The sequence below is a fragment of the Pelodiscus sinensis genome, chromosome 3 (assembly GCF_052426305.1).
Source record: "Pelodiscus sinensis isolate ZL-2025 chromosome 3, ASM5242630v1, whole genome shotgun sequence".
In the NCBI taxonomy this organism is placed as follows: Eukaryota; Metazoa; Chordata; order Testudines; family Trionychidae; genus Pelodiscus; species Pelodiscus sinensis.
In genome coordinates this window covers 75992838-76019781 of record NC_143054.1, presented here as the reverse complement: position 1 = coordinate 76019781, position 26944 = coordinate 75992838, and the positions used below count along the sequence as shown (strand labels likewise).

The window sequence follows — 26944 nt, the reverse complement described above, 5'->3', positions numbered from 1 at the left end:
GCCTTTAACCTCAGCATGTCAGCTGTGCATCAGTGCTAATAAGAATAAAAGGAATTATACCCAGTATATAGAAAGTGGGGTACACAGTATTCTTGGGGACACAATACAAATAAGGGGAAAGACGGTAGTCATTTTTATGTTCATGTGCAGGATATGAGATATATTCAAAGTCACTTTATAAAATGAATGTGCCCATACTGGGGAAATTGAACTTCCTATGGGAAACTCTAGAAGGAACCCTCTTTCTAATCATGATCAGGCCATCAAACTCTAACACTGTGGATATGTCTAGACTACATCCCTCTGTTGTCAGAGGGATGTAAATGAAACACTTCAAAAGTGCAAATGAAGCTAGGATCTTTCGAAAAAGTGCCCCGTTTTCGAAAGAACCGTGTTTAGACTGTGGTTACAATTTCGAAATAGCACTTTTTCAAAAGAGTGCCATTACGTGATTATGCAAATGAAGCACGGGATATTTAAATCCCAGCTTCATTTGCACTTTCGAAGTGCTTCAGTTACTTCCCACTGCGGACAGAGGGATGTAGTCTAGATGTAGCCTCTGTGAGTATAGTTGCATAAAAAAGCCTCGGCCTGAGCTCACTAGATTTATATACATGGATTTTCTAAAGGTACACCAAACTGTAAGGTCTAAGGTTTTAAACTGCAACTTATTGTGATCCTTGTCAATCTTTGTAATCTGTGTAACTCTCAAATTTACTGTAAACTGCAATTTTGTAATCTTTGTAACATGCAGTCACCTTGCTTGTAACTTTCCCTAAGCTGCATCCCTCCCCTGAGTGAATGGAGAGAGAGTGTGAGTATATTTGAAGAAGGCTTGGAACAATGGACCACATGGCAATGAGTCATCACAGTATGGGCACGCTCCCTGCTGGATAAAGGGAAGTCTGGGCATGCTCCCTGATGACAAGGTGAATCATAGAATCATAGAATACTAGCACTGGAAGGGACCTCGAGAGGTCATCGAGTCCAGTCCCCTGCCCTCATGGCAGGACCAAATACTGTCTAGACCATCCCTGATAAACATTTATCTAACCTACTCTTAAATATCTCCACAGATAGAGATTCCACAACCTCCCTGGGCAATTTATTCCAGTGTTTGACTACCCTGACAGTTAGGAACTTTTTCCTAATGTCCAACCTAAACCTCCCTTGCTGCAGTTTAAGCCCATTGCTTCTTGTTCTATCTCCAGAGGCCAAGATGAACAAGTTTTCTCCCTTCTCCTTATGAAAACCTTTTAGATACCTGAAAACTGCTTTCATGTCCTCCCTCAATCTTCTCTTTTCTAAACTAAACAAACCCAATTCTTTGAGCCTTCCTTCATAGGTCATGTTCTCTAGACCTTTAATCATTCTTGTTGCTCTTCTCTGGACCCTCCCCAATTTCTCCACGTCTTTCTTGAAATGCGGTGCCCAGACCTGGACACAATACTCCAACTGAGGCCTAACCAGCGCAGAGTAGAGCGGAAGAATGACTTCTCGTGTCTTACTCACAAGACACCTGTTAATACATCCCAGAATCATGTTTGCTTTTTTTGCAACAGCATCACACTGCTGACTCATATTCAGCTTGTGGTCCACTATAACCTCTAGATCCCTTTCTGCCGTACTCCTTTCTAGACAGTCACAGGAGTCACAGGAGCCATTCAGACACTATATAAAGAAAAGGAGCACATATGAGACTCTCTCTTTTTCCTTCCATGATCCTGAGAAGCTCCCCTCCAGTGTCTTTCCTCCTGACCAGCTTCCTCAGCCATGATGAGCAGACAGACCCTCCAGGATCCACATGCCTTGGCTCCTTCTGCAACCCATATGTCTGTGTAAGTGTATGATTGCCTGAGGGTAGGAATGAATGAGTGTGAATGAATGGAGGAGTGTATGCTTGCTTGCTTGTCTCTGTGTGTGTGTATGAGAGAGAGAGAGTTCTGTCTTCTTTAGCTTAAATCTTTGGTGGCTGCTTTCTCCTCTTTAGTTTTACCTAGTGGAAATAAACCCATACTAGTATAACCCTGGGTGGTCTCCAGTGAGAATATTTTTGGGGTAACAAGTATGACTGTAGCTATAATTTGTGCATGGATAGCATAGGATGTATCTATGCTTGGATAGTCATAACTTTAACGCTAATTTTAATAAAATTGATACAAATATATGACATTGTTTTTATGACTGTATGGCTGCGTCTAGACTGGTAAGATTTTACGCAAATACTTTTAACAGAAAAGTTTTTTCGTTAAAAGTATTTGTGCAAGAGAGCGTCTACACTGGCATGGATGCTTTTGCGCAAAAGCATATGTGTAGTCACTCTCTTGCACAAGAAAGCTCCAAAGGCCATTTTCGCCATCGGGCTTTCTTGCACAAGAAATTAACTTGGCTGTCTACACTGGCTCTCTTGCGCAAGAATACTTGTGCAAGAGGGCTTATCCCTGAGTGGGAGTGTCGGAGTATTTGTGCAAGAATCATTGATTTTCTACAGTACAAAGTCAGTGTTCTTGTGCAAATACTCGTGATCAGTGTAGACAGGCAGCAAGATTTTGCGCAAAAGCGTGTGCTTTTGCGCAAAATCTTGCCAGTCTAGATGCAGCCTATGTGTTATTGTTCTTGTGACTGTGTTTCTAGAAGCTCTACATCTGAAACAAGAGGTAGAGACAACTCTGAACTTGAAACTATAGCTGCAATAGCTGACGACACCACAATTACAGTGGTGTAATACAACAACTCAGAATTCGCTTTAAATATAATAAAACTGCATATGGCATGTTTTCTAATCCTTTAATCATCCTCAGGGCTTTTCTGCAAACCCTCTGCAATTTATCAACATATTTCCTGACCTTCAGAGACCAGGGCTACACAGTATTTCATCATCCAAATACAAACACAAAATAACCTCACTACTCCTATTCAATTATCCCTCTGTTACTGCATTAAGGATCACATTTGCTGTTTGATCACAGCATCACATTGGGAGCTCATGTTTAGCTGACTATTCTCCATGACCCTAAATCTTTTTTCAAGAGTCATTATTTCCAGGGTAGAGTTTCTGTAGATGTGGCTACACTATTTATTCCCAGACACTTTTATTTATAACCATATTAAAATAGATGTTTGCTTGCACCTAGGTTATGAAACGATCCAGATCACTTTGAATCAGCGAGCCCTGCTTGTCTTTATTTAACACACCTCCAATTTTTGTGTCACCTGCAAACTTTCTCAGTGATGTTTTTTTTCTTCTTCTTTCAGGTCATTAATAATAATGTTAAATGGCACAATCCCTGTGGGATCCCACTGAAACAGACCCACTCAATGATGACTTTTTAGTTAGTTATATTTTGAGACCTATGTGTTAGACAGTTTTTAATCAATTTAATGTGTGTCATGTTAATTTTATATGTTTCTATTTTTTTGATCAAAATGTCATGTGGTACCAAGTCAAATACCTCACAGAAGTCTGTTTATTACATTGATACTATAACCTTTATGAACCTAACTTATAATTTAATAAAATAAGATATTAGTGTGATAGGATCTATTTTCCATAAAGTCATGTTTATTTTCATTAATCATATTACCCTCATTTTGTTCGTTATTAATCAAGTTCTATATCATCCACTGCATTGATGATCCTGTGATTGATGTCAAGTGACAAGTCTATAATTAACCAGGTTATCCTGTTTAAAGTTTTTAAAACTGGTACAACATTAGCTTTCTTTGAGTCTTTGGAATTTTCCAGTGCCCCAAGACTTCGTGAAAATCAGTGTCAATGATTCACTGAGCAGCTCAGCCATCTCTTTCAAAAGTTTTGTAGGTTAACTTTCTGGAGCTCCTGGTTTATAAGTGTCTAATTTTAGTAGCTTCTATTGAGCATTCTTTAGAGATACTAGTAGAATGAAAGTGTGTTATAATCATATGATAAGATTCAATTTTTTTATCTCCAAATATAGAACAGAAATATTTAATTCATCCTTATTTTCCTTAGTTATAGTAGTCATAGATTTCTCCTTGGCTTCCAACAGGAATGGTGGAAAATTGATAACTTCTGATTTCTATTCACTACAATCAACATCCCCTTTCTTCCACTTGTTTTCTTTTTTTTTCTTTTTTTTTACAGCTGCCTTCTTTTTTTTACAGCTGCCTTCTCTTCCACTCTAAACAAAGTAGGGTTTTTTTTTTCATTAGCATAGCATTTTCCCTTGTTTGAGGGACAGTGGGGTTTGGGACATCTATCGCAGGTTAGCATGTTCTTACATGATTCCCAAGTATAATTCAATTTTTTCCAAGTAAGATCTTCATCCCACCTGATTTGGTTCATAATTGCTTTCAACTTTGTGAAATTGGCTCTGGGAAAGCACTACATTTCTTGCCTGGATTCTTTTCTGCTTGCATATTATAATTGTGACCAAGTCATGATCATTTGTATGTAGGCTACCATTAACTTTCAGTTGTGTGATCAATGCCTGTCTCTTAGGAAAAGGCCTATTGACAAATTTGCCTATCTTGTCTCTAACACTTTTCGAGTTAAGAAATTGTCATCTATAATGTTTAGAAATTCCAAGGATGTCTCAGTTGTGAAAGCACAAGACATCCAGCGTGTCACTCAAATTGCAGTCCCACAGGGTTGCTTTCTATACCAGAGGTGAGGAAACTCTGGTCCCATAGGCTACCCACAGTTTGTCAGGGTTAGCTGCTGGCAGGCTACCAGATAGCTTATTTACCCGAGTGTTCAAGATACAGCCGCTCGCCGCTCCCAGTTACTGTGGTTTGCTATTCCCGGACAATGGGAGTTGTGGAAGGTGGTGGCCCAGCTTGCACTGCTTCCCACAGCTCCCATTGACCGGGAATAGTGAGCAATAGCCGCTGGGAACTGTGAGCGGATGCCCAGGTACACAAACCATGATGAACACCAGATGCTCCCTCCCTCCCCACCATCCTACACATTAAAGATAAGTTGTAAAGAGATAGTCATCCTATTCGCCAGTGTTTTTTGGTAGTCTGTATAGGAAACACCAACTCAGGGAAAAGGTGATGGGGATAAGGTGTTTTCATTGGGAATACCAAGTGTCCTTGGGAAGCTATTACGTGGGAAAAATCCCACACTTAGTGCCCACTAGACTGGCAAAGATTACTCCTATTGGCCAACCCTAGGGTGCATCTAGCCTACATTCCTCTTTCAAAAGAGGAATGCAAATGAGGGAAAAAACCCTGTAAACCTCATTTTTTTCAGGAATAAGAGTTCTTTCAAAAAAGGGGTGTTTTTTTCCCAAAAGAACTCCATTTAGACTGCTTTTTTTTCCAAAAAATCTCTACCGAAAAAGCGATTGGAAGAGATTATGCAAATGAAGTGCGAGATTTGTAAATCAGCACTTCATTTTCATTTTTTATTTCCCTCATTTGCATTCCTCTTTCGAAAGAGGAATGTAGTCTAGATGCACCTCTAGTCCCAAAAATACTAATATAGGTAGGAAGGACTGGGGAGTGAGTGGGTTCGCAGCATGCTGACAGGCAGACACTGGGAGTAAGAAAGTCACAGAGTATGTTGCAAAAGGGAGTCTGTCTCTCCCAACCAGAGATGGGGTTCGCTGGGCTGAAGGAAAGATTTAGGAAAGGGGATATAGGCCTTCTTGTTTTTATCCTTTGGTCTGTAGGTATATAAATTATGCTTTGTTTTAAAGAAGCTGTTTTTGAGTCACATTAATTGGCTTGTTGGACACAGGGTCTTAGAGAAAAAAGGCTTAGAGGTGCCAAACCCACTTGGACCTGTCTGGTTAACACAACTGGGAAAGGGGGGCTGAAACTCAGAGAGCAAGTCTCAGTGGTTGGACTGTGTGGTTCCATCCTTGAGAGAGGAGAGGTGCCAGGCCTGTCATATGAAGGGTGCACTATCGAGAAACCAAATAGGTCTAAAGTTCAGCTGCCCTATAACCATGGCAGCTGCAGGGTTTTAAAACACAGGTATATTGTACAGTTCATAAACAGAAGGGAAGTATGTGAAAATAAAGCCACTGGAGATGTGAATGCTTGTCTCTTGCTGGTTGCCTTTGCTGTTGCATTTTATTGTTCTTTCTGGGGTTTTATTTTGTTTGTTTACTTCTTATGTGTCCTAAGATGCTCACTTTCTCTATATAGAAGACAGGATGTGGGAAGAGGAGCTTAGAGTCACTCTAATGAAAAAGGATAAGAAAGCTGACCTTAATTTGCAACAATACAGAATGAAAAAAATCCCTTTTATTTTCAAGACTGCATATATTTTCAAGACTGCATTGTTGGAGAATAGGGATTTTATGAAGTTGCTTGCTGTATATCTCTGTGTCATAAGTACTGAAAACTCATTGGAAACATATAATCCTATTTCCTCTGAGCTTGAAAAGTTTGTGCCTTTGTTTTCTGCTAAAAAGAGTTTTGGCTGTCTGTTTTCAGCATAGGGAAATAATCTTTTCTTATGTTAAAGGATTTAAAAAATGCTTTTCAGGAGAAAAAAATCTTACTGTAAATGTGACTTTATATGGAAATTTTTTAAAACATCTGAAAATCATTTCTAAGGGTTTTTTTTTTTTTTTTACAAATTATCATTTTCATTCTTGTTATGATTGCTGCATAAAAAGTCAAATCAAGATCTGCTGTAGATTCGTCTACAAATTCACAGAAGACTAGATATGTATATGTAATGAAAGGTCTGAATAAAAAATAAAGGGTGTCTCTCTCCCTCTTTCTCGTCTTTCCTGAAATAGTAGATACAGTTTAAAGAGAAACTGATTTACATAATAAAAATTAATCAAAGGAAGAAAAACATCATTTGGATTAAACTTAGATTTAGCTTCTGAGCACACAAACTATCATCATAAAAAATTGTTTGTGGTTGACTTGGGATCATTTTTCTTTTTCAGATTTTATATTCACTTTTCTAGCAGCAGTTGTCAGCACATTAAAACCCAAAATCTTGACAGTAAATCCCATTCACAGTGCAATGAACAGGTATTTAGCTGAATAAATCCCATCAACCTTAATAAGAGTCCTATTGCTAAATCCCTACACACTACTTCGAAAATTTACTCCTCAGTATAATTCCAGTAACACTGAATTAATTCAGATTGTCTAACGATGAGAACTACACACCAAGGAATTCTGTAAACAAAATAATTGAAATACTAATTTGCTACACTCCTTTAAGTGATAAATTACTTCCCATCCCCCTTCTGTTCTGAAATTTGATTTGTCCTTTTCATATGTGTTCATTTTTTTAATTGTATCCTTTGGTATATATGGTTGTGACAATTTTCTTCCACTATTTGATCTGAGGAAGTGGGTCTGGCCCACGAAAGCTCATCACCTAATAAACCATCTTGTTAGTCTTTAAAGTGCTACATAGTCCTGTATTTTGTTTCAGCTACACCAGACTAACACGGCTACATTTCTATCACTATAAGGGTATGTCTACACTACCCTCCTAGTTCGAACTAGGAGGGTAATGTATGCATACCGCACCTGCTAATGAAGCCCGGGATTTGAATTTCCCGGGCTTCATTAGCATAAGTGGGGAGCTGCCATTTTTAAATCCCCACTGGTTCGAACCCCGTGCAGCGCGGCTACACGGGGCTCGAACTAGGTAGTTCGGACTAGGGTGCCTATTCCGAACTACCGGTACACCTCGTTTCACGAGGAGTAACGGTAGTTCGGAATAGGACCCTAGTCCGAACTACCTAGTTCGAGCCCCGTGTAGCCGCGCTACACGGGGTTCGAAGCAGCGGGGATTTAAAAATGGCGGCTCCCCGCTTATGCTAATGAAGCCCGGGAAATTCAAATCCCGGGCTTCATTAGCAAGTGCGGTATGCATACATTACCCCGCTAGTTCGAACTAGCAGGGTAGTGTAGACATACCCTAAGTTAGTAGTTACTCATTCTTTCAATCCTTCCCCCCTCCCTTCTGAATTACTTATTTATCTAGCAGCATAAAATACTAATACAGGTTGGACCTGCCTGGTTTGGCACCTTCAGGATCTGCCTGGTCCCGGATGAGGAAGTTTGCTGGACCAAGGTAGGTAATATATGCTCACCCTTGCTACTGGCCCCCCAACCCTGGTTCCAACCCTGGACCCGCTACAGGCACTGCTGCCCTGCCAACCCCCATCCCTCCATGCCTGCCATGCTGGGCAGCCCTGCTGTGGTCCACCCAACTCTTGGCCCTCCGGACAGCCCAGCTGTGGCGTGCTATGCAGTCCTGCTGCGGTGCACTGGGCAGCCTCACTTGGGATCTTCGGCACCAGCGCTAGATACCAGGGATCCTAGACATTAGCATTCCTACTGGGACTCTGGTCCTTGATCATCCATGGTCCTCCCAGACCACGCATGTTGCCAGACAAGAGAGTACTGGTTTACAGAGATTCAACCTGTATTAAAAAAATCCCTGATCCTAATGGTAAGAAACAATTGAATACAAGGCTCTATTGTCCAGCTGTACTTGAAGAATGACAGGAAACTCTGGATGTAGTTTAATTAGGTCAAAAACTTTATTCTTAACTGTCTGGTTGTGCCTGGCAGATATCAGTGTACAGTATAGGCAATTCCATTATTTTTTTCATATATACTTGGGAGGCTTTTATCAGCCTTCCTTATTACCTATCGTGTATCCCAGCGAAACCATTGCTGGAACCTCACCATCTCCCCTCCCTCCGTGAGTGGGACTGTAAAGAAGTGAGTTGGTTCCCTGCTGCTCCAATCACAGGTTCCCCCTGAACTCCCATCTGTTCCTACTCCTTTAACAAATACTTCCTTTAAATTCTTTATCAATGCATTTTCTGTGACCACTGTATCCCTTCCCTTTTGAGTACCTGCACTGGACATCTGCCACAAGGATATGCCAGCAATTATTTTGGCTGGGTTCCCAGAAATTTCTTAATGCCCCCATTAATATTGGCCAGAAATGTGTCAGTTCCCAAGTCTGAAGCTGGGTTCTTTATTGGCTCACATATGGGCTGAATTTACAGTATTAACATAAGTGAAAATCCAGGTTCAGTTTTTTTTAATGCAAATCTATTTATTTGAAAGAATCATGAACAAGCAGCAAAAAGGTTATATAATGTTTCTTCCTAAAAATCCTTAATTCCCTAAGCATAACCCCTCAGTAACTATGTTGGCCTTATACTGTATCTTGATTTGCAAACAAAGCAGGCAGAGCTCCCAGTCCTAGATGAAGGCTGCTGTGTCTCTTCCTCTTCTCAGACACTTGATTAGTAAGGGTATGTCTACACTAGCTCGTTAATTCGAGCTAGGTAGGTAAATGAGGTGACTAGAGTTGCAAATGAAGCCCGGGATTTAAATATCATTCCATGAGGAGTAACAGTTAATTCGAACTAAGGATTTAGTTCGAATTAACATTTCACTGCCACGTGTAGCCGTGCGGCAGTGAGTTCGGGCTAGTGAAATTTCAAAATGGCAACCGGATGGGAACATGCAAATAAAGCCTGGGTTATTTAAATCCTGGGCTTCATTTGCAACTCCGGTCACCTCATTTGCCTACCTAGCTCGAATTAATGAGCTAGCGTAGACATACCCTAAAATATCCCCCAGGGCAGGATGTTGACTATCCTTTAACCCTGTAGCTGAAGAGTCTCTTATAGCAGGGGATTGGCTATCTTGGGGCTTTTCATCTTATAAAATCACAGGCCTCGTCACCTGTTAATTGGGATAGATGTTCACCAGCACATATTCCCCTTTTCTCAAATGAGTCACGTGTCTGAGATATGCTATTTTATGCTTCATAACTTGTTTTGCTGATTAATATTTTGGGACAGACGGAAGGCCAGCTGCATTCACTTTCGCATCAGACATTCACCTGAGCTCGTGCTGTTTCAAAGGGTTAATTGGGTCAGTTGACCCGGGAAAGTTAGTTCCAAATTCAATTTCTACCTGTTTTCTTGGTGATCAGGGCTGACCATTATCATAGTTCTTTCAAATCACTACAAATACACACTTTAGTTAAACATTCATAATCCATAGTTGTGTAATTTTCTAAATGGAATTTCAGCATTCTTGGTAAATTTACATCCAATCTGGCTAATGCTAAGAGAATTCCACTCCCAGAATCCTCCACAAATTCAAACTTACCAAGTTTTACTAGACTGACCTGTTAACCACACTAATTTATAGTAATTCAGCATCATCCCGACACCATGATTTCTATATGATTCTAGTGGCCAATATCATATGTCCGGTTTTCAAAGTGCCACCCTCTGTTATTCCATTGATTTGGGCACTTCTCTATGCACATAGCTTCTACTCTTGTCAACCTAAGGGCTTCCCAATTTCCCTCCACACCCTCCATTGCAGCATGTTTCATCAACAATTTTTACTTCTGAAAAAAGATCCAAGATCTGCCACAATTCCTTCTTAGCTCTGTGTTACAACTACTCCTGTACATGTTCCTAAATAATTTTCTGCACAATTCTATTTGGTGCCATCTTATGGGCCCCTAAGGTATACAAAAATGTCAACTTTGCTAGCTCAGGACTGCTAGCAAACATGACATGCCTTTCTTCCTTTGCTAGCTCAGGACTGCTTCACCATAGAGGCCCTGCCGTGACCCTCCAGACAATGAGAAATCCCCAATATGCATCCAGTAAACAATACTGTGCCTGCAGCTCCACAGTACTGTTTGCCTTGCCTAGCTACCCACATCTGGAATGAAAATACAATGGAAAATTAACATGGAATCCACCCATGGTCTGTATGCTTCAGAATGCCAGTGCCCAAATGCCCAACATTGCCTTAGCCCCCCTGCCCCAGCTCTTTGGGCCACTGCTGTTCTTGCCCTGATCTTAAATGAGTGAGAACCAAATTCATATCCATCTATGGAACTCCTTGACAGAGGATGATGTAAAGGCCAAGACATGGAGGATAGGTCAATCAATGGCTATTAGGTAGATGGGCAGGGATGGTGTCTCTATCCTGTTTGCCAGATGCTGGGAGTGGGTGATGGGATGGATCAAATTATGATTACCCACTCTGTTCATTCCCTCTGGGTCACCTGGCATTGACCACAGACAGAAGACAGGATACTGGGCTAGATGGGCATTGGTTTGACCCAGTATGGCCTTTTTTATGTTCTTATGTGCTGGGCATTTGTTACCCTAGGATCCAAATCATGTCAGCCTAGGTGAATCCATCTGATAAACAAACAAGCACCCTGGGACAGGCCTGGGAAAAATACTCTCCATGGGTGAGATCCAGCCCACCAAGCCACCAGATCCGGCCCATGAATGCATCAGAGAGCCTCAGGCAGATTCCCTGCCTGCCTCTTGCAAGCCGCTGAGAAAAGATGGTGTGGAACTTTGTTTGAACAGCTGCTCCTGCCCCCAGTACAAACTTTGTTTGAACATCTGCTCCTGCCCCCATTGGCTAGTTTCCAAGCAATCAGAGCTGTCTGTTGTCAACAGGCAGCTTGCAAAGTACTTTCCTTTCCTCCCCTCAGGCTCGTAGCTATTCAAAAACCACATGGCCCCTGCAGCCAGTGTGAGGTGGGGGAAGGCAGGGGGTCTGCTTGAGAAGGCTGCTTGCTGGGAGTCAAGCAGATAAGTCTTCCAGCTAGAGCCTGCCTCTGGCACCCCAACCCTTTGCCCCTTACCCCATATAACCCAACTCTCTGCCTTCTTCCTGCAGCTATATCCCCATCTAGATCCTGCATCCCAATCCCCTGCCTCATGTCTCAGCTCCCTCCTGTTATAGGTCACAAACCAAACTCTCTGCTCCCTCTCCTGAACCCTTGCTCCACATAACCCAAATTCTCTACCCCTTCCTGCCCCCATATCCTCTCCCAGATCCTGCACTCCAACCCTCTGCCCCATGTTACAACCAAAACCCTCTGCCTCTCTCCGGCACCCATATCCCTCCCAGATCGTACACCTCAGTCCCCTACCTCGAGTCACAACCCAAACCCTCTGCACCCCTCCTGCACCCATTTCCTTTCCCAGATACTGCATCCCAGTCTCGTGCCCCAAGTCACAAACCCCTTCTGCCCTAGATCACACCCCAACCCCCCATGCAACCTAGTCACCTTCCCATGTCACTGCCCCCTTCTGCCCAAGGTCACAACTCAAAACTCTACACAATAGTCCCCTAACCCAGGTCATGGCTGCTTCCTTCACCCAAACTTCCTCCCAGACTCCACACCCTCTTCTACACCCTAATCCCTTACTGCAAGCTCCCTTCTGCACCCAGCCTACATCCCAGACCCTGCATCTCCTCCATTGGAAGAGTGTGGCCCTCAACGACTTCCAAATTCTTGGAGTGGCCCCTGATCAAAAATTATTGCTCACTGCTGCCCTGGGAGCTGGGAACCCCAGTCTTGGGTCCAGTCTCTTGCCCATGTAGCAAAGATCCCACCTCCTTGTCCCTCATGGGTCTCCAGTCCCATTTTGTCCACCCAGTGTTGAAAATCCTTCCCGTCTCTAGCACACCTGCTATGCCTGGATGGAAGGAGGGAGTCATCTTCCCCTCTTATTCTCACCCAACTGCTGTAGTTTGGAGAAGAGCCTGAAATCTGAACTTTCTCTACAAACTGCCTGCTTCTTGCAGCCTGGGGTTGGGAGGAGGCTCCTCCTCCTTCCCTTTCTCACTGATCTGTTTTCTTGATAATTTTTCTTTTCTTAGACTTTTTTAGATGATGCTGACAGGACTAAGGTGATGTTTTCATTGTGTTGAAAGACACAGATAAAAGGATAAAACATACAAAAATTACGTTAAAAGCCTCTATATATGGAAAAACAGAAACAAGGTGACTTGAGGACATAATGACATGAAAATAGTGTTGACAGCAAAAGTTATGTTACATTGAAGCTTGTGTATGCACATTGTATGGATTATGTAAGACATGCTTAATGTTAATTTGAGGAAAGCTAATTAACCTGCAATTTGAAAAGAAACAAAATCTACAAAGGCCCAAGACAGGGAAATACTAGACTGGAAACTGAAGGACCAGACCAGAGAACAATAAGTCTCTTGTAAAGGGAAAGAGAGCTTCTTGGCACTTAGAAACTTGATCATCTGGGTCCCCTACCTAATTCTCCCTTTTGCTGCAATTTAAGCCCATTGCTTTTTGTCCTATCCTCAGAGTTTAAGGAGAATAATTTTTCTCCCTCCTCCTTGTAGCACCTTTTTAGGTACTTAAAAACTGTAGTCATGTATTCTCTCAGGCTTCTTCTTTTCCAAACTAAACAACCCAGTTCTTTCAGTCTTCCCTCGGAGGTCATGTTGGCTGTGTCCAGACTCCATGCCTCCGTCGACGGAGGCATGTAGATTAGCCAGATCGGAAGAGGGAAATGAAGCCGCGATTAAAATAATCGCGGCTTCATTTAAATTTAAATGGCTGCCCCGATCTGCCGATCAGCTGTTTGTCGGCAGATCGGGAGAGTCTGGACGCGATGCCCCGACAAAGAAGCCTTTCTTCATCGACACAGGTAAACCTGGTTTCACGAGGCTTACCTGTGTCGATGAAGAAAGGCTTCTTTGTCGGGGCATCGCGTCCAGACTCTCCCGATCTGCCGACAAACAGCTGATCGGCAGATCGGGGCAGCCATTTAAATTTAAATGAAGCCGCGATTATTTTAATCGTGGCTTCATTTCCCTCTTCCGATCTGGCTAATCTACATGCCTCCGTCGACGGAGGCATGGAGTCTGGACACAGCCGTTGTGTAGACATTTAATCATTTTTGTTTCTTTTCTCTAGACTCTCTCCAGTTTGTCCACATCTTTCTTGAAATGTGTTGCCCAGAACTCCAGTTGAGGCCTACTCAGTGCAGAGTGGAGCAGAAGATTACGTCTTGTGTCTTGCTTACAACACTATTGTTAATGCATCCCAGAAGGATGTTTGCTTTTTTTTGCGGCAGAATCACGCACACACACACATACATGCACACTCATACAGAGAGAAATACACAGATATATAGTATGTTAATTATAAAATATCACAGAGTAAAAATATAAAAGTATAGTTTTGTTCTTTCAGCATTAGCTGGTTTTTACTTATATTTGACCTTGTTTTTCTTCTACGGAACGGCAGTGTAATATTGTTCCTCCCTATTTATTCAGCTTTAAAATGCTTGGTTTTCTCCAGTTAGAAAGTTTAAATAAAACTTCCATATATCTCTGCATGTGTTAGTTTCAATGGATAACAGAAATCTTCCTGAAAATTTAGATTCATAAGTGGTACCAAAACAGGGGTTGGAGATCTGATTACTACTTTCAGAGCACTGCTATAACCTGACTATCTTTATCAGATAAAGTCTGATCAAAATTCTTACTTATGCTACCACAATATGAACAAATCATTTTTAGCTGCTGCTTATCAAAAACTGTTGATGAAAATTGTGGAAAATTGAAATTCATACAAACCTTTCTTTTAGCTTGGTTTTGTCCAAGTTTATATCTCCCAAATTCCATTTTGAATGACCTCCACAACTCACACCAAATCCTCATCTGAGCAGTCAAGCTATATGTCAAAACAATGAATGAAAATGAGTTTCACATGGTTTAAAACAACTCCCAAAATCTCAAACCTAGAAATCCATGTTAATTCCCTTGAAAGTATGCTAAGTTTATTCAGTTTGGGTCCAGTATGAATTGCAGCACCCCATTGCTAGGACTCTTTGAGAAGTTTGCTTTGGTTTGCTTTGAGTTTCTAATCAAATCCAAAGCCCAACTATTCATTGGGATTGCACAACTCTGCTACTGGTATTTTTTCTCTAGACAGTACATATACACCTTCAGAGAATCAGCTGCAGCTGCTAGTTTAAGAAAATCTGGAATTTACTCTATCTTGATTTGGATCTACCAGTGGAAAAAAACCAGCAGCTGTGCTTGCTGGCCTACTTTCATTGTAAAGAGTAAATTAATGGGTTTAACAGACTTTAATTGAAAATGCATTCTTAGCAAAAATGAAAGAATTTGGAGACCAACAGTGCAATGTTGTTTGGAAATGTCTTGAAAGAATTTTACTTAAGCAGAACTGTAATAATTAGGTTTTTTATTAGTTTTTTTATCAGGTCAACATGGTGTTTCAACTGCTAATGAATGACACTTCAATTTAAATATGGATAATAGAGTGAAGTCTGCTAATCCATAATTATGAGGAGGCTATTGTAAATGACAAACTGAGCCTATTCCTTAGATAACACTGGATTCCATATTTGCAAATGTTCTTGATAGTTTTCATATGTAAACTTATTTTAAACATACTTTAAAGAGTTGAATGTCTTAACTTCTGCTTAGCTGTTCTAAAGAGCAATTTCAATATACAAAATCAACTTACATTTCTAATTTTGAAAAGAAAGATAATGTTGTTGTGAAAATATTAATATAATTGCCCCAAACATTGCTTTTGGTTGGCAAATCTCAAAACATTGATTTGATGTAGAGATATTTAAATCAAGAAGCTGGAGTTTAATTTCCATCATCTGAAACCAGATTTGTATATGCTTTAAAAATATAACTCTTGTCTTTGTCATTATTCTTTATTGACAGCTAGAAGTCTGAATCATTTCTAACACCATAAAAATTGTGCTCCTTCTTTTACTTAAAGAAAACAATTTAGAAAATATACACAGTCAATTGGGCATTCAAGTATTTAAGTTAATTTGTTAAATAAATGGGTGAGATTGATTTGAGTTTAATTGGAACATCTGAAATAAAAACTCTGCATGACATTCTCTCTGTACAGCTGTTCTGAGTTTAAATAAAAAAGATAGAATATAGAGGTTTGTATTTCTTTAAAAATGTCTGACTCATGCATACAGAAGTCCATGCCAGGTTCTCTGTATCTCTTGTACCCTGTAGATTTGTATAATATCTTAACTTCTTTCACACTGATGTGAAGAATCAAATTAGCTGATATGAGTCCCACCATGACTTTGTGGCTAGTAAAGATCAAGACCAAGATCATTTTGTCAGCACTTCAGTCATGCGCAAACATGGCATAAGTTTGTACTGAAGACCACGTGGCTGTACAACAACCAGAGGATCTAAGTTTAAGCAATTGAAGTTTCTCCACACTTCTTTAGAGGGCAGCAGCTAAGTGAAGCTACTAAGTGACTTTGCCTCTGCCTCATCATACATGGGCAGTTTGGTTCTGATCTCCCATCAGCAAGCCGGGTTACTCAGATTATGGAGGAAAGTCAATTTCATTCTAAGTGGTTATGATGTGATTGATACAATTACAGCTTCTGCTGGTTTGCCACCACCATTGTACTGACAGCCAAAACTGAACTCCAGTCTGAAATGTACATTATTACAGCATAGTTCTCAAAGGGTCAATGAATTTTCAGAGTTTTTTTTCCCCAGTACCCCTAATTATTCACTGTGGGAAATAAAGGGTTTGCGTTGCTGACAAAACAAAGAGGATGGCATGGATACACAATGCATTTAAAACATGTAATAGAGACACTATAATATAAAGGTTTGAATTTGTGGCCCAGGTCTTTAATTGAGCCAAATTTCTACTTGCAGCAGCTGAACAACTTTGCATTTCCCCTGTCCTTCAATCTGGGAGCTAGTCTCTTCCTCAGCATAATTTAAAGCCCTCCCAGTATTAAATTACACCCAGCTACGAGGCCACCTAAGGAACTATTCCAGACTATACTAGAGTCACAGTTCTTCCTGCCTGTGAGATACCATTTACATCACCTGGGGTTTCCCCATATGAGGATATTCCTCCACTTCGCTTCTTCTGCCAGATTTCTGGTCTTTATTTCTGGTCAGTAATAGAGTGCCTCAGGAGCTATGGCCTGTGTACTTAATGAGCAAGTGGGTTTGTGCCTATTATAAGGTTGCCAACTCTCCAGGACTCAATAGCCTGCTTGCTTGGACTCTATATCTCTTTCATGGATTTTTATTTTCTTATGGTTTTGATTATTTATTATAATAATGTTGTATGTTTCTATTAAAGTATTTTACTGTAACACAAGGGACCTACATGCACATCCTGTATGTTGAGTAAACCATCTTGCTAGTCTTTAAAGTGCTACATAGTGATGTCTTTTGTTTTAGCATACATATGTCTGGGATCTTTCACCCAGGTAGCAAAGTTCTCATACCAGGACCTTATACCTAGATTTATAGTGATATACTAAACGCGAGATCCATATATGGCGGTGACCTTTAAAATAGATAAATGAAAGATGAGCTGAAACAGCTTTTTTAGCATAAGGGGTTTCCTAAGTTCATTGTCTTTTAAACTTAATAGGTACATGGCAAGGAAAGAACAGAAATAACTGTTTAGGACAAAAGTAACAGATGTGAGAATGATCTAATACTAATATATTAATAATAATAGATAATTCTCATATCAGTTATTTTTAGCCTATTGTTTGTTTGTGTGTGTATGTGTGTGTGTGTGTGTGTGTGTATATATATATATATATATGGAGTAAGGGTATCCTTACATTTTGTTTGAACATTTTAAAAAAGGACTTGAGATCTTAAGCTCCATAAGAGGGGTGGCCCACCATGCCACAGATACTTCTGAGCTTCTAAGTTCCAGTTTTGCTAAACTTTTGAGTTCCTAGAAAAACATACAAGCTTAAGCTTCAAGCTTTAAGGTTTCTTTGTTTATTAGTTTTCAGGCTTTTATGTTTAACTGAGAGTTTCAAGTTACCGGTAAGTAAAATTCCAAGTTAGCTCTGTAGCTTCTCCTAATCTATGCACTCCTGTTCCAGAATTGAGGATCCTGGACGAGAACCCTTTTAGAATGACAGATGACAGGCTAGTTCTTTGTCTTTTACCACTGGGTTTTCAAGAAAGGGTGAGAGGATATTAATCAAAAGCTTTATAGAATATCACATGTGTCTCTAGAACAATATTATTGCATTTGTAACTCTGATTATTCTACAATTAGTTTACTATTTGAGTTCCAACCCATGTATTTCAGTAAAATCCTTTAAGGACACATTTTTCTCAATGTGACTATCATCACACCCCCACAGATCCTTGCATGCTCTTTGCTGCATGATTGTCGGACAAAAACTTTATTATCTTCTGATCAAATTACCTGGTGAACTTATAACCCATGCTATCCACATTAATAAAATTAACTTTCTAAAATCAGGCAACAGTTTTCAAATTTCAGAGTTCTTTGGATAAACTTCATGAATTTTTTCCTGTGAGATATATAGTGGCCTGAAAATTTCAGGATATGAAACAATGTGTGTTTTGAAAAAAATTGAATGGATGAAAATTACCAAGCAACTTGAGCTGAACAGGAAAATACTTACATCAATGGCCAGCACAACTGAAATTCCTTCTTTTATCTACAGTGTAAATTTATGTCTTTAATGAATTTCCCATGTAAGGGGCCCTGTACTGACCTCCTGCAACTATTGTGCAGCATAGAGGCACAATTATTCTGATTGGCTGTAGACAGTGTATGCTGCTGCCTGTGCGAGGCAGTTGTACAGACCTTGCAGCAAGTGTGTGCAAAGACAGCAACTGTTCCTGGCTCCAGCACATAGCCATAAGCATGGAAAGGATACATCCTTCCTTTCTTCCATCTTGCGCAGCCATGCAGGAGTGGGCACCATCTCAGTTTCTTCATCTGTCAACTTGAAGAACCAGGCTATTTTTCTCTTGTAGTTAAGATTGTGTTAAGCTTGAAGTGAAGCATGGCTAGACAGTGGCCGGCTGAAGCAGCACATTGGCAGCAGCAATTCACCCGTGTTTTTTCCATTCAATTAAATAACAAAAGCTGCTTGGTGCCCCATTCGCATTTCACTATACCACAGCCATTTACCACATATGGCACCGTTTACAAGGGTGACCCTGTGAGCTGGTTATTGTTGGAGGCTTTACAAGTTAGGTTTAAAAAGTGGTTGTGATTGCTATTTCACTCCTGTAGAGTTTATAAATGGATCCTCACAATGTGGAATGTCACATCTTGAGTACTGTGCTTGTAGTTCTTGTGGTGGTGATAGTCACCACAATTGATTTAAGAATGATAAATGCACTTGCAAACTGCTGATTTTGAGTTCTCCTTCAGTGGACAAGATAAATACTTAGAGCATTGTCACAACCTTAATAATATGTACTAAACTGACAGTGGCTAAATGTTTGGATTGCTCCTGTTCCTTCTTTTACCACAGGAATATTTATCACTATTAGCATATATTGGCAAGGTAAAGTGTCTAGAGGAAAATGTTTTATGTGAGTATCGAATACGCTCTTATAGTTGAGGACTTTTATGATTATCTATCAAATCCTACTATGCCTATTACCATGCTATCTGTGTGCTCAATACAAACATCTTTACTACTACGATGGCAATCTTTGCTTTTGTTTACATTACTGCATATCACGAATCATTTGGTATGGCAGACAAATTCCAAGGAAGAATGTTGCGGATCATTTTGCAACATTTCTCACTACTTCCATGAGTTTTGCATTATGTTCTAAATGACTATGTCTAGACTGCAGGCTTCTTTCAGAAGAAGCTTTTTCTGGACTGCATAGGGCAAGGTAGTTTTTGAGGTATTCACAGTGAGGGATAAATCTTGGTGGTTCATTGGATGTGGTTTGGACCTGATGATGTGTTGTTTGGTTATCATGTTATGAATAGACATATGCAATGTTCACATCACAGTAAAATTTATGAATGAATCTGTTTAGTAGGGGTCAGATTGGGAAGAAAAAAAGATTGTGGAGATGTTCAAAATATTCATGCATCTGTCAGAGCTCCACCGGTGTCCTTGGCCTTCTCCTCCCATCAATGATGCTTTAATATGCTCACAGGCTCTGACATTTTCTTTGGCTCTTCTTTATGGAGCCAGGGTCTGAGACTGGAGAGGGAGGAAGCATCACTCTCTCATGGCACCACATGAGATAATGCTCACAGTAAATCTATGATTTGCCCTCTCTTCTCTTTTTCTATATGAGGGATGAAATAGTTAAAATGTTGACATTCATATGATCATGGGGCATCTCAGTTAATGAGTGAATGGGATAGCACATACCTCTCAGAGTTAGTTTTCTAGGATTCTGAAGCTTCACTAATAATTACATTTACATAACTAATATGGTTTTATTTTTAATAGATTAACACTGTACATTGAATAACAAAGTCTACATCAACACTTAAGGAAATTAATATATTTTTCAGGGCGTTTTAGGTGGGGAAAAGACTGTGTGCTGCACTATTGGCATCTCCTCCCATTTTATTAGCGAAAACATATGTGAGCTGATGAACACGGTAGCTGGCTGAAGTGTGCCTCATAAGGAAGTGCTTGACATTTCCAGTTTGGAAACCTATTATTTGAATGTGAATAGGCTTTGTTTGCTTCTTAATTTGTCAGCATGGGTTGTGCAATTATGGTTTAGAAACAAATTTTGAAAAGTTGCTTTCTTGCTTCATGTTGTTTAACAAGAATAATTGTTGGTATTTATGCTGGCTGTTTACCACATTGTTTTATTTTAACTATTCCAAATCCAGGCAGAACAGAGCTATTACAGCTGTTAACTGCCATGTGACATATAGGAGTTGATAGATAACCAAACAAGTAAACCACAGCTCTTGGATTGGTGAGCACCATTATACAAATATTGTAAAAATTGTTCCTCTAAAGTATTTTTTATTTTTCATGTTGAATTGCATACTATATTATTATTATTCATTATGTCACATTCAATAGCATATCAAATCTAGTCAATTTGGCTATGTCTAGACTTCAGGTTTTTTCCAGGATACCAGAGGTATCCTGGAAAAACCCTGCCGCATCCAGGGAACATGTCTGCTCTTCTACTTTTTTTTGGAGAAGAACAGATGCACTCTTTCAGAAGCCCTGTCTTCCTCTTCCCACAAGGAAGAAGAGCTCTTCCAAAAGAGGAGGTTTTTCAAAAATTTGTCCCGGTATAGACAGGCCTCTTCTGACAAAACTATTGGAAAAAGGTTAGCAAATTGTGGAGCACAATTTACATACTTTTTTTCGATAAAACATTGTAGTCTAGATGTAGCCTTTGACATGAAAATTCAGCCATAGAATGAGTATTCAACAACATAGCACTTTTTAAATTGAGACTAGATTAGGGATTCTTAGACAGTTTAAGATTATTCACAACATCCTCTGACAAGATCCACAGGTTGACTGTGCATTGTGTAAAGAATTACTTACTTTTGTTTATTTGCTTTAGACCTGCTATCTATCAATTTCATTTCATGACCCCCAGATCTTGTGTTATAGGAAGGAGTAAATAACTCTCCTTTTTTGAACCCTGTTAGTGTCTTGGGCTTTATAACATCCTTCGGTAAAGAGTTCCACAAATACCTCCTTTTGCTTGTTTTAAACTTGCTGACTGTTAATGTCATTTGATAACCTCTAGTTCTTGTATTGTGAGAAGGAGTAAATAACAGTTTTTTATTTACTTTTGCCATACCAGTTATTATCTTTCAGACCTCTATCATATCCCCCCTTAATCATTTCATTTACATGCAGAAAAGTCACTGGCTTTTTAATCCCTCCTCATATGGCAGCTGTTCCATGCCACTAATAATTTTTCCAGTTCCGCTATATCATTTTTGAGATGAGGCAACCACATCTGCACACAGTACTCAAGATGTGGGCATACCATGGATTTACATACAGGTAATAAGATTGGATGGCACCCATGTCCTCTCACTATTCTGTATCCTGGCTCACCGATAGCAGCTGACTGTCCATTTATTTTACTCCCACTGCTGCTCTAAACCACTGGGCCATTTCCCTGCAGCCCTGACCCAACTACGCCATTACCTCAGGGCTCTGCCCTATTTGCAATGAGCTGTCTACAGTGAGCTAACTGCAGAACTGCTGCTCTTCCAGCCAGCCAGTCATCTGAACTTCGTTTCTCGAGCTCCACTCAGCAACTAAACTTGCTCTGGCCCAGCAGCTATCCTTATACTAGTTTGCTGGACTTTATCAACTGCTTCCCAGACACACTAGGCAACCCTCTCTACTGCCCTTTTCTGGGGTGTGCTGTGGTAGGACCTCAAGGGGCTTTAGGACCTAATCCACCCCAGCATAAGACCCCATAAGGCAATTTCAATCCCATCCTGTGAGGCCCACAATCACCCACACCAATTCTCATAGAAGAGTCTCTATTTTTGAAACATCATAGTGAGGCCAGGAAGTACTGGTTCTCCTTTGCTTCAAAGTCACAGTTATCTGTCAAAATAAGCAAACAGACTAGAATAATAGTGTCAGGTTTACATTTTTATAACTTTTTTCTTTCAAAGTATACATGAAGCAACTTTTTCTAGGTACCGACATCAGTGTACAAGCAAAAGGGCACAAGGAAAGTTTCTCTGCTGTTCCACAATCATTGAAAAGCTGTGCAATATTTCTCAGTCTGATGCAAGAACAATATAAGGCTGATCTTGCACTTTTGGGGGGTTTAGTCCTTTCATGAACATGAGCCAGTGAAACTGTGACCGAGGGGGTAGAAGCTGCACATTCTTAACAGGTGGTGTAATCATTTCCTTGACCAGCACCTGTGGGAGGCTGTTCAGGTGTTTCATCCTCTCCCCATCCTTCACAGCAGGACTGAACTCAATAGCCAAAGGAGAGTCTTTTAGCTGTCTAACTACTTCTGAAATTTAGTTGTTAAAGCAGAAAGTATAAAATATGTGGGTAGATACAAATAAGAACATAAGAATGGCCATATTGGATCAGACCAAAGGTCCATCCAGCCCAGTATCCTATCTGCTAACAGTGGCCAATGCCAGGTGTCCCAGAGGGAGTGAATCAAACAGGTAATGATCAAGCAATCTCTTTCCTGCTATCCATCTCCACCATCTGACAAACAGAGGCTAGGGACACCATTCCTTACCCATACTGACTAATAGTCATTTATGGACTTAACCTCCATGGATTTATCTAGTCTCTTTTAAACCCTGTTATAATCCTAGCCTTCAGAACCTCCTCAGGCAAGGATTTCCACAGATTGACTATGTGCTGTGTGAAGAAGAACTTCCTTTTATTTGTTTTAAACCTGCTGCCCATTAGTTTATTTGGTGGTCTTTAGTTCTTGTATTATGGGAACAAGTAAATAACTTTTCCTTATTCACTTTCTCCAGATCACTCATGATTTTATATACCTCTATCATATCCCCCCTTAGACTCCTCTTTTCCAAGCTGAAAAGTCCCAGTCTCTTTAATCTCTCTTCATATGGGACCCGTTCCAAGCCCCTAATCATTTTAATTGCCCTTCTCTGAACCTTTTCTAATGTCAGTATATCTTTTTTGGAGATGAGGAGACCACATCTGTATGCAGTATTCAAAATGTGGGCGTACCATGGATTTATATAAGGGCAATAAGATATTCTGCATCTTATTCTCTATCCCTTTTTTAATAATTCCTAACATCTTGTTTGCTTTTTTGACTGCCGCGGCACAACTGCGTGGAAATCTGCAGAGAACTATCCACGATGACTGATTAGTTTGTAGCTAAGTTAGCCCCCATCATATTATATGTATAGCTGGGGTTATTTTTTCCAATGTGCAGTACTTTACATTTATCCACATGACATTTCATTTGCCATTTTGTTGCCCAGTCACTTAGATTGGTGAGATCTTTTTGAAGATCTTCACCATCTGCTTTGGTCTTAATTACCTTGAGCAGTTTAGTATTGTCTGCAAACTTTGCCACCGCACTGTTTACCCCTTTCTCCAGATCATTTATGAATATGTTGACTAGGATTGGTTCTAGGACTGACCCTTGGGGAACACCACTAGTTACCCCTCTCCATTCTGAAAATTAACCATTTATTCCTACCCTTTCTTTCCTGTCTTTTAAACAGTTCTCAGTCCCTGAAAGGATCTTCCTTCTTATCCCATAAAAACTTAATTTATACAAGGTAAGGGACCTTGTCAAAAGCTTTCTGGAAATCTAAATACACTATATCTACTGGATCCCCCTTGTCCACATGCTTGTTGACCCCTTCAAAGAACTCTAATAGAGTAATAAGACATGATTTCCCTTTATAGGAACCATGTTGACTTTTGCCCAACAAATTATGTTCTTCTATGTGTCTGACAATTTTATTCTTTACTATTGTTTCAACTAATTTGCCCGGTGCTGACGTTAGACTTACCGGTCTGTAATTGCTGGGATCGCCTCTAGAGCCCTTTTTAAATATTGGAGTTACATTAGCTATCTTCTAGTCATTGGGTACAGAAGCTGATTTAAAGGATAAGTTACAAACTATAGTTAATAGTTTTGCAATTTCACATTTGAGTTCTTTCAGAACTCTTGGGTGAATGCCATCTGGTCCCGTTGACTTGTTACTGTTAAGTTTATCAATTAATTCCAAATCCTCTTCTAATGACACTTCAATCTGTGACAAGTCCTCAGATTTCTCACCTACAAAGGACTGGTCAGGTCTGGGAATCTCCCTAACAGCCTCAGCTGTGAAGACTGAAGCAAAGAATTCATTTAGTTTCTCCGCAATGACTTTATTGTCTTTTAGTGCTCCTTTTGTATCTCGATTTTCCAGGGGCCTCAATGATTGTTTAGCCGGCTTCCTGCTTCTGATGTTCTTAAAAAACATTTTGTTATTACCTTTTGAGTTTTTGATTAGCTGTTCTTCAAACTCCTTTTTGGCTTTTCTTATTACATTTTTACACTTAATTTGGCAGTGTTTATGCTCCTTTCTATTTATCTCACTAGGATTTGACTTCCAATTTTTAAAAGATGTCTTTTTATCTCTGATGTTTGTGAAACACTGGGACAGAGGGAGACGTACTTAGCATCACAGCTAAACACAGTTTTCATAAAGACAATATTTTACCAAAAGAAGCAAGTAAATAAGGATCGGAAATGCAATTCAAATGCTAACTTTGGAAGGAAAGTAAATCCATCCATCATCCTTTTCATGTATGTTACCTGTTATAAATTATGTCACTGTTAAATATAATCTGCTATTCCATCCCAACCATTATTTACATATCCCGATTGCTCATTTATAAAAGTCACGTTTATTCGTCACTTTTATTTGAAATGCAATTTAGTCAAAGGCAAAAAACACAGATAAGAAGCTAGCTTGAAATATAGGAGTGCTTAAGCTAAATGAATTAGAATTAAAGGGATGAAGAAAAATAAACCCACAACATTTTCGTCACCCTACTCACTTCTGAGACAGCCCAAAAAGTGTTTTAAAAATTCAGATGCAATGTGAATACTAGTGGACATTAGCACTGGGGAACACAGACTTGGACCAGGTGGGGTGGGGCTTTCACTCTACACTCCTGGAAGAGGAGGAAGAGGTGGGGCTGAGGTAGCCAGCCTTGAGTGCTCCTTGGAGCATGTCACTCTGCCCCCTCAAAGCCCTCAGAGCTACCCGGAGTGTGCCACATAAGGTTCCAACAGCAATTTAAAGAAGCATCAGTGACCAGGAGCCTCAGGCTCCTTTTAATCCCTTGGACATGGGATAATTGTCTCCTTTGCCCCAGCCCTACTCATTTTAGCCTTTTCTAAGGAATGACAGACACACTAGGGGTAAGTCTACACAGCAGTGTTATTTCAGAATAACTTTTGTTATTTCAAAATAACACAGTCCATGTCTACACTACAAACAGTTATTTTGACATGACATTGAAATAACGTCGAGCTGGAGGATTTCTTACTCTTGACTCCTGAAACCCTCATTATATGAGGAGTAAGGGAAGTCAGAGGAAGAGAGCTCTTTCTCAGATTTTCTGCTGTGTAGACAGCACAAAACCCAAAATAAGCTATTTCGATTTAAGCTACACAGTTGACGTAGCTGAAGTCGCATAGCTTATATCGGCTTTAGCTCTGCTGTATAGACATGCCCTGGAAAAGCTTTTTTTTTTAAAGTGTTTTTTAAGATCACACTTTGGTATAATATTGTACAAAATAAAATTATTTTCAGAACTGAAATCATAACATCCAATGCAACTAAATAAATGTGTTCCTATTATCCAGCTACACATTTAACATTCAGCCCAATCTAGCTCCCAGTGAGAAGACTCTCCTTAGACTTCTGAAAAACCTGGATTTGATTAATAGAATATGCTCCTGAGAGATATTCAGATATCATGGAGTTTAGCATAATAAAACTGAGAGCAAAAGAGATATTGAACAAGCCACTGGGTGTCCATTTTGGAGCCTGTTGTCAATTAAATGTATTATTAGTTTTTCAACAAATTCAAAAACATGGGGTTTGCAGATTCACACTGATCCATACAATCATGTTCATTAACATCTCTTTCCACTACTATCTGTACTTATTTGCCTTCCATACACAGCTTCTAATAATTCATTTCCCCTCTTAGTTTAAACAATTGACAGTCTTGTAAATAGCGTCAGAGGGGTAGCCTAGTTAGTCTGTAACAGGAAAAACTTAAAAAACAATAGACTAGAAGCACCTTGAAGACTAACAAACCATGTATCATGAGCTTTCCTGGGCAGAGTTCATTTCATCAGATGACAAAAGTGTTAGAAGTCCAGATCCAAGAATAAATAACGGAAGGAGGGAAAGGGAGGGGGAGAAGGAAAAAAAGAGAAAGAAAAGGAGGGGAGGAAGAAAAAAGCGATACAGTGAGTAGATAAGCTTCAGAGGGGTAGCTGAGTTAGTCTGTAACAGGAAAAACTTAAAAAACAACAAAAAGGGGTCTTGTTTACATGACAAGGTAGTGCATAGCAAGCCAGGGTCTGAACCTACAACACACTAGTTTGCTGTGCACTAGATTGCCAAGTGAACCCTGTTACCACAACACTACACATTTTATAGTCTGTTTTGATGTACTCAGTCCACTGAGGTAGCTAAATCTCTAAGGATGCAGATAGATGTCTAGTGGATTTTTTGAAAATGCTTAAGTAGAGTAGGTGACAAAGGAGTCCAGCACTTTGCCTACTTAAACACCTAACAGAATTTACATAACCATGCATTTATATGTTTAGGCATCTG

The 26944-nt window shown here is 39.9% G+C and overlaps 2 long non-coding RNA genes across 5 annotated transcripts in view; both read left to right on the top strand.

The window, feature by feature from the left end:
* Positions 1–17017, top strand: part of LOC149524659 (uncharacterized) — a 49062-nt gene extending 32045 nt beyond the window's left edge. For all 4 annotated transcript variants that reach the window (XR_016349150.1, XR_016349149.1, XR_016349151.1 and 1 more), the window contains 2 exons: positions 7976–8044; positions 13730–17017. This is a non-coding gene — a long non-coding RNA (uncharacterized LOC149524659). The remainder of the gene's footprint in view (positions 1–7975; positions 8045–13729) is intronic.
* A 787-nt stretch (positions 17018–17804) lies between these two features.
* Positions 17805–26944, top strand: part of LOC142827841 (uncharacterized) — a 53856-nt gene continuing 44716 nt past the window's right edge. Inside the window, exon 1 of the long non-coding RNA XR_016349153.1 lies at positions 17805–20562. This is a non-coding gene — a long non-coding RNA (uncharacterized LOC142827841). The remainder of the gene's footprint in view (positions 20563–26944) is intronic.